Below are 8,720 nucleotides of genomic sequence, written 5' to 3' on the forward strand. Positions count from 1 at the left end.
CCCCGCCGCCGGGCACACGCTGCCATCCCGCCGGCGCCGAGGGCAGCGGCCGTGGCTTGAGGAGGAGGCGGGGAGGCTCCGGCGGGGTTTCGCCGGGTCTCCGTCCCTCGGCCGGAGCGGCGGGAGCGGCGGGGCGCCGGGCCGGGGGATGCGCGGCGGGCGGGAGGCGACGGGGCTCGGAGCCGCTCCTCCGAAAGAGTTAAATTTGCGGTCCCGCTCCCCGGCGAGCGGTGGGCAGCGCGGCGGGATGGCTGCGAGGTGCCCCGCTCCGGACCCCTTCCCTTGGGCTCAGAGAGAGGAGCCCTGCGCCGTGATGTGCCCGCCGGGAAACATCTTTTTGCTTTCCCTGGTCGGGGGAGAGGCAGGGAGCCCGGCGGGGGCTTTGTTAAGTTGGTTCCCACCACCAGCCACCCACAACTGCATTTTGGTTTTGGTCACAACTTCCATCAGCGTGTGTTTGCGGAGGGTAGGTGCTGGTCCAATATCGAAGCTTTCCTGAAGATGGCAGTGGCTTCTTGTGTAATGCCAGCGGCGGGGCCTCATTTCCAAGACAACCCCCGGTAAAGCCAGCGACTACTGAAAATCTTCCCGGCTGTGATTTAAGGAAGCCCCTGTCTTCTCCCCTTCGGTTCTCGGGATCCGGGAGGGAGCAAGGAGAGCAGGAATGACAGGCTGTACTGCTTTGCCACAGCCTCTCCTTCCCTAAAATTACTGCAAAAGCCTTCCCTTCTAGGGTGGCTGCTTTTTATTGACAAGCATTTGTCATAAGATTTTTTTGTTCAGATGTCCCTGAGCAGAAATGCACGGAGGGCAATACTGCTGAAGATGGAGTTGGGGAGAAAGCGTGCTGCCGCCGTGTTGTGTTGTGTGAACAAGACTGGGATATTGAAAGGAAATACAAGCCAGAGTAGCTGTTTGTTTCCTTAAAAAAAATGAATCTCAGGGAACTCTGCAATCATAATGAAAAGAATTATGGGGGATTTTCTGAATGGCATTACCTGCTTCATACAGTGAGGTACTTGTTAGGAAAAAAAATCACAGCTCTCCTAATCCTGTTTTCATTACATTATTCTATTTAAATCCATCTCTTGGATGGAATTGTTACAAAAATAACACATGCACAGGAAGCAGAGAAGCTTAGGCAAGATCTTCCTTCTTCATAACATCATAATCAATAAGGTGCTGCACTTCACTGCAGTCAAAATATTTTGAAGTTCTTAATAGAGATTTTGGGTTCTGAACTAGGTAGTTAGCATTAAAGTATTCAGGAAAAAAAAATGCCCTATTTGTTCTGGAATGAGTATCAGTTTCTTAAAAATTGTAGTTTTACTGTTTTGTACTCTAGGGACATAAAGAATCAGGGTCACGTTGCCAGCTTGCTGTGTGGCTTTGAATGCTTTTAAGCAATTAATAAATGGATGGTTATGGAATGCTAAGTCAGGCAAATGTATATATTCGGAGTACGATTGGATCATTATTGCGTGCTTAATAGTGACAAGTAAATAACTTAGTGTTTACGAAGAGCACTAGATTGACTGCACCGAAACGGAATAGACTAATGGCTGGAAGAGCCATTAAATACATAATGGCAGTGCAAACTTTTTCACTCGGTTCAGACATTACCTTATTCCTTCAGTGCACTTACCGTAAGCAGAAGGGTGGATGGCTTGTCATGCCCACTTGGTCCTCAGCCTGTTTTCTGAGGTCGCCAATAAACAGATACGCCTGAGGGGCCTGGATCCTTATCATTGCATAATCACAGACAAGGGAGTAGTTCTCCCTCTCAGGGCTTCCCAGGTGATGCTTGTGACATTGATGGCTCTTGAAAAGGGAATGTGGAGCCTTGAACATTTGGCATTTTTTTAATAACTTAAAAAATGCTTTTAGTATATTTAAATCGCGTAGAAAATGTGCGGCAGTGATTCAGAAACTCATATTCTCCCTCACGTCTTTCCAAAATCTCCCATTGTTGCAATCTGATGTTTGTGTTGCAATCTTGTGTAATATTTTAACAAAAACCTGATGAAAAAAAATTATGAAAATAAACAAAATGGATTTTTTTTTTTTTAATTATGCATTCAGGTAGTTTTCTATCAGGATTGAACTTTTTTGCTTGAAATTTCTGATTTGTATAATGAAACGTTACAATGCCTTTACTTTCTGATCAATTTCCTGAAGAATTGCAGTGTGCCTTCTAAGTTAGACTGTTGTTTGTCAGCACTTGAACTTGCTAGCCTTTGAGCAGGTGTGCCAGTGTTTTTCAAAGCATTTAAACCGAAGTAAAAACTTACGTACAGCCCTTAGTCTATGTCTCAACCAGTTGTGATTGTGTGAATTACGTCTTTATTACAAAATACGATCACAGGTTACAGCAAGTACAGAAAAATCCAGAGGCTTCTGTCTTGAGTATTTTTGATGGTTAGGTGTTTGGAGTGTGATCCGGATCCAGTTTGGTAAACTCTGTTTTGCTACCCCATGGGCCTCTGTTTTGCTACCCCATGGGCATGTCTTTATCTATGTGGACATTCCTATGTAGGCAGAGTCAATAAAACAAAGCTCAGGTGTAGGTGTTTGCAGAACTCTAAGTTCACGACTTTAATTTGTGCTGTTCATTTCAATGAGAGCGGGAGCAAACTCTAGATGAGACTCTTAGGCAAAATTTCGTAATTACGCTATTTTAGAAGCTAGAGAATTTATAAAGCGATCATCTCTAAAGAGTCTCATCCAAAACCCATTGAAATTAATGGCAGTAATTCACTGATTCCAATGGCCCTTGGACCAGGTCCTAGAAGTTAAGGGTGCTTGATAGTTTATGGCTTTGGATCAATAACTGTGATATAATATTTCTTCTTTTTCCCGTCCCTGTGATTGTGACTTTAATTGGTCGAAAATGCAAAAAAAATATTTTGCAAAATAATAAAATAAAAAGCTCTACATACACTAGATGTAATTCACAACTTCATGCAAATCAGGAAAGATGATTTCTGCTTAAGCACCCTGGCACATCTGTTACGGGGAAAAAAAGCAGAATAACCCTAACATAAAAGAATTTAACATTCTAGGAGACACTATTATCAATTTCAACAGTGTTTAATTTGCATCAGTCAAAAACTGACCATGCAGAAACTAGAGGAAGAGGCACAGTGGAAGAAGACAAGGGCTTTAATGGAAGTTGGATATCTGCCCTTCTGCATCTGGATATCTTCCCTCGAATATGGCATGTATTTTGTGATTTCCTGTAGGCACAGTGCTGCAAGTGGTGCACAGACAGGCTGCATTTGTTTTGAATCTAAACACGTATAGCCAAGAAAGCTGTGTATGCAAGTTAGGATTCTGTCACTTGTTTCTGAAGATCAAAGTGAGTCTTGACAAGCTGAAAAAAATATCTTCCAGAAGTAAGTGGGGTATGTTATCACCAAGAGGGAAGAATATTCATACTATGGGGATAAGACTATTTCATTTTCTCTAACTACTGCAAATAATTTGTGGTAATCCTGATATAATCTCATCTTTGTGTAATAATACACTCTAATACCTTTAAATAGCAGGTTGGCATAGAAGGGTGAGCTCTGGAAGGTGCACAGGACTCCACAAAATTTGGAGAAAAATGTGCATTTATTGAAATTTAATAAATGTCTACTCCTATTCTGGAATTAAGTAGAAAGTGCCTTGCCTAAGTTATCTGACAGGAAGTTACATTCTAGGTATATTATAAATAGACCACTTCATTTTCTTCTTTTACTAAAAACTTACCTGTATTTTCAGTAAAACCTTCTTCCCTCAAACTTTAAGAAAGTTGTACAGTCCATGCACCAATCTGGGTCATTCCTACCAGTTATTCTAAGTCAAAGAAGACCCTCAGCGTCCAGATAAAGATATCTTTTCCAGAAATCCAGTCATGAATGATGCCAACAAAGCCAAATCATGTCTTGTTCCTACAAGCTGAAGTAAAAGTCACATTTACTGTTACTAGGGATGGGGAACATATTCTGGAAACAGGAGAGCTGGTTCATGTCAGGGGTGCAAAATGAAGTCTCTGTCTAGGGGTGTGGAGCTCAGCGTTCAGTAGCAATTGATGATCTTCAGAGGCATGCAAACAACTGTCAGTTTCCATCTAAACAACTCTGCCCTAATAGAATTGAACTAGGACACCCCCCCAGAAAGAAATCCCATGATGTGTAAGTTAGGCCCTTCATCTTAGGAGGCATAACTTGAAGTCGCTCCAACAGCAGCTGGATTTGCTGGAGAGGGACTTACAAAGGCATGTAGTGATAGGATGAGGGGTTAATGGCTTCTAACCGGAAGAGAGTAGATTTAGATTAGATATCAGGAAGAATTTTTTCACTATGAAGGTGGTGAGATGCTGGAACAGGTTGTGCAGAGAAGTTGTGCATGCCCCATCCCTGGATGTGTTCAAGGCAAGGCTGGATGGGGCTTTTAGTAACCTGGTCTATTGGGAGGTGTCCCTGCCCATGGCAGGGGGGTTGGAACTAGATGATCTTTAAGGTCCTTTCCAACCCAAACCATTCTATGATAAGTATGGTGTACCAAAGCCAAGTCAGGACGCTGGGGTGAGCCCTGACATGCTTGTGAGTGCTCTTACTAACTTGTCTGGAATCTTATTTTCGTTTTTAAAGCAGTATGCAAAATGGGACAGATAGATGTTGTCTTGGTCGTCTAAGAGTAGCAGTCAGCTGAATACATGGGAGATGTCAGGGTCTAAGAGAGGGTCCAGTTTACAGCAGACTGAACTGGCAGACATTTGTTCTTGTACTGTCAGATGAGCTCGTGTGTGGCATATGTTGAGTCAGTTGGGTAATTTCTTACCTTTAAATATGATCAGGTGCTGTCTGTGTGCTGTCTGATATGTGCAAAGAGTATAGCATTAAAATGCGATACACTATGTGTATGGATGACGATCACTGTCTACTCTACTGGCGACGTTCTGCTTGGAAGGGACATATTTCTTTAAATAGTCAATGTCCCCTTTGACTTTCGCGTAATATGGCTCCATTTGCAACATAACCTCTTTTTGCTCTAGAGTTTTGGAAACTTGGAGGGAATAATCTAAAAGTTAAGTGTTTATGTTAATTCTATGCTGGCTTCTCTGCTGATGCTAAGATGTGGGTGGGGAGAGGAGAGAAATCATGTATTCACTGCACCCACTCCTCTGGGTGTGGATCCCAGACCTGCAGAATGTATATTCTCTAAATATCTCTGCAAAGAGATTAAAGCCAATGTATCATTTTCTGGCATATGTCTTGCAATTTCAAGTATAACTTATCCTATGCATACTGCAAAACACACCGTAATGGAATCTTTTGATTCAAATGCCGAACATGCTCTGTCAGCAGGGAAAAGTTGCTTTTTTAAATAAATCCAGGAAGAAGTTTCCATTTACATTTGAAGAAAGAGGGGGAAGGCCCTATCCTCTGATATGGTTATCAACCAGAGTGAATTACTCAGGTTTGTGGAAAAGATGGGGTGTAATATCCTGGTGATAACTGTGAAGAAAATATTTGTGATAAGACAAGGGGGAGGAAGGAGCTAGAAGTGAGAGATTTAATGACGGCATTCACACAAAAAGTTGCCAGTGGAATATTTATATTGTTTTAATTAAATAGATGTAACTATTTGGGATGACAACATAAATTGCATCGCACGTCAAGGCTACAAAACACCATCTCACATTAATAATCCGAGCATGGTGATGCATGTGTGTCTCAAGTTTTGTCCCCTGCTTTCAATTTCATTGTTTTATGGACATTTTCATGGCGTATGGTGGAATAACAATGCATCTGAGCAAACGGGAGAAGCTGAAGGCCAAACAGCTTTTTCACAAAACTCCAGCGGGGGCCATTGCTATCACAGGGAAGCAGGTATTTTTACTTAGGAAGGGTTTGGACCATTGCATATGGAGGTCTGGCTCAGAGAATCAAGTGGTGGAAGTTAACAGGGGAAAACCCTCTGTGACCCTTTTTGGCTCAAATAAGTTTTTTGGAGCAGCTGGGGCTAGCAGACAGGTACATTGAGGCCAACCTGCATTTGTATGGCTCAGTACTGTGGCGATTTGTGTTGATATGTAGCAGCTCCAAATAGTCCGGGATATATGTATATATAGAGAGGGAGATAGATATATACATATTTCAGGCTGTGGGATTCCAAACGGAGAGGGTACAGTGCAGCACATCACATTTTTTAAAATTTATTTTTGTACTAGGAATCCTGGATCTAAATCAGTGACAGTGCCTGGAGCTTTTCAGGAGCCAGATGCACTGTTCTCTGATTTGTAGGTCTGGCTGAGCTAGAAGCGAGATTTGCAGTATTTTGTGGTCGCCTGGCTCCAGCATTAATGGACCAGTAGCCTGACTCCTGAAGCAAACTGGTTCAGCCACAGCATCGCTCTGTCTTAAAGAAGGTAGTGCTCAAAGAATAGCTGGAATATGTTTTCAGTCATGCTATGTCTCCCCTTGCCATGCCACTTACACATGTGAGGTGACAGAGTCTTCTTTCCTAGGCAAGGATTGCTCTATTTGCAGAGGATTTTGCTGTGGGTAAGGTCTGCTGAATTTGAGGGCTGCTTGACATTACCTGTTAATTGCAAACGGGGCATACTGACTGACAAACACTTTTTTTTCCTCCCATTTTTCTTCTCCTTGTGATGGAATATACATGTAACCTTGTTGCCAAGTGGGTGATTGATGCCCAATTTCTGTGCCATTAGTTTTTCATTATCATCGGCCTTTATTTCTGAGAGTTTCACCCATAGTATTTTCCAAATAAGTATTCTCAAACGTGAAAATGAAAGCTAACAAATTAAAAGCAAATACCCACCTTCCCTCTGAAAATAGTAGTTGCAAAGAGCACAGAATATAAGGGCTAATTCAGCAGGGCTGTCCAAATTGTTTTTACTGAGGCTCCTGAGAGATGAAGGCCCAGATAATGGACTAATTGCTTTAAAGTGAACATCATGAGTTTGAGGGATAGGATTAGAAAACTTAGGTTTCCTACTATGGCCATGATACTTCTCTTAAATAATTACTGAGTTCTAAGATCAGAGGACCATTAGGATTATCCCACTCTTACCATATAGGTCATACATTTCACTTGGGGATTCCTGCCTGCTCCCCCACAAGCTAGAAGATATACTTTAGAAAGCCCTCTGATCTTGTCTTCAGGATCCCCCCAAATCCTCCTCCTCTCTGGCAAACTTTTCTCTGCGATTTGCTTGAAATCCCTTTAGAAGTCCATTGCTATTTCCAGCTTAAACTCTGCTGCCCCTGTAACAGTTGATGCTGGGAGAGCAGCAGCCCTCGGCGTAGGCACTCGCTGCTCTCCCCGCGACGCCTTCCCGGCTACTGGGCTGGGAAATCACCAGCAAGGCAGGCTCTGTGGGGTGACCAAGGCTTTCAGACTCTTTTCTGGGTACCAGGGGGGATCCAGCCTCATATGAAGGGCTCAGATGAAGGTTAGATCCTGCTGGAACCAGAAGTCTTCTTCCCTTCTAAAGAGTGTCCCAGACTGAAGTGAAAAGCTTGTTAGGTTGTTTCCTGGCAAGCTGGGTCTGCTGGATTCATCTGCTCCTTCACTGAGTAGCTGGTTCTGCAGAATAGTTTTTTAATTCTTGGCTGAACCCCCCTTTTCTTTTCTATATCCATCTGTTTTTGTTAGACCACTTTTCCGCAGTCCCTCTTAGAGGAGCTCATCCTGTCTGCCTGGTTATTTCCAGAATCTCTTTTATTTTTTGATTAAAGAATCAGTGCCATATATCTTTAAAATAATGCAGTTGCTCAAACTTTTGTTTCCCTAAAGTAGTTATGTATTTTAAGTTACCATTCACCTATGGTGGGCCTCAGCTTCTGCTGCAGCTTCACTGAACTACAGGATTATGTGAAGATTCATACACACAATAGGTGTCTAAGTAACCATTTTGCATCCAAAACCTCCAGGGAAAAGTAGTAAGAGGCCCCTTTTGGGATGTTAATTAACTTCCTTTCCACTGTTTACTGCTCCTGCTTTCACAGGGAATTTAATGTTTTTCTAGCAAAGAACAGACATCTTTCTTTACAATTTTTACTCTATAGAAAGTGACAGGTTTTGGCAGATTAACACATAGTCTGGTACAAAATATAACACGTAACATTTTTCAAGCATTGTGATTATCAGACATGCGCTGTAGTGTATCTTAACAGCATCATATAGAGATATTCTAATATTCACATGTAGTATAAAAATATTAAACTCTGCTTTTCTGTGAAATCTTTCATATAATTTCAAAGTTATGTAAAAGCACCTTGGGTTTTGATTTCCCCCCTCCCCTATGAATTTGGAGAGCCCTAATTATTAATAATTTACAGGAAATTGACTGAGATAGAGGGCTAACTTTCTCTTTTTTTCCCTTCCGCTTTATAGCTTTCTGAAAATTATAAACTGGACCAAATTCCATGTTATTGGTGAGAATCTAATCTGGAGGGATGTGCCAGTGGCAGGAAGACGTTATGCAAAGTAGTAAAAGAAATGAAGTAGGAGTAGCTACCACTGCAGAGAGAAAGAGGTACAAAAAGTTTTGCATTCCAGATATTTAAACTTAGCCAAGCTCCCCTCTGCTCCTCATTTCTTGCTGTGAAGAATGCTAATGGTATCAGCTCCAGATAGCTGTTTTTTCTTTTCTTTTTTAAAAAAAAAAAAAAAAAAAAAAAAAAAAAAAAAAAAAAAAGTTT

At 41.9% G+C, this 8,720-nt stretch overlaps 1 protein-coding gene across 1 annotated transcript in view; it reads left to right on the plus strand.

The window, feature by feature from the left end:
* Positions 1-8,720, plus strand: part of GABBR2 (gamma-aminobutyric acid (GABA) B receptor, 2) — a 474,269-nt gene that overhangs the window by 760 nt on the left and 464,789 nt on the right. The gene's annotated exons all lie outside the window — the stretch shown is intronic.

This window comes from Calidris pugnax, unplaced genomic scaffold (assembly GCF_001431845.1).
Source record: "Calidris pugnax isolate Ruff unplaced genomic scaffold, ASM143184v1 scaffold13, whole genome shotgun sequence".
Lineage (NCBI taxonomy): Eukaryota > Metazoa > Chordata > Aves > Charadriiformes > Scolopacidae > Calidris > Calidris pugnax.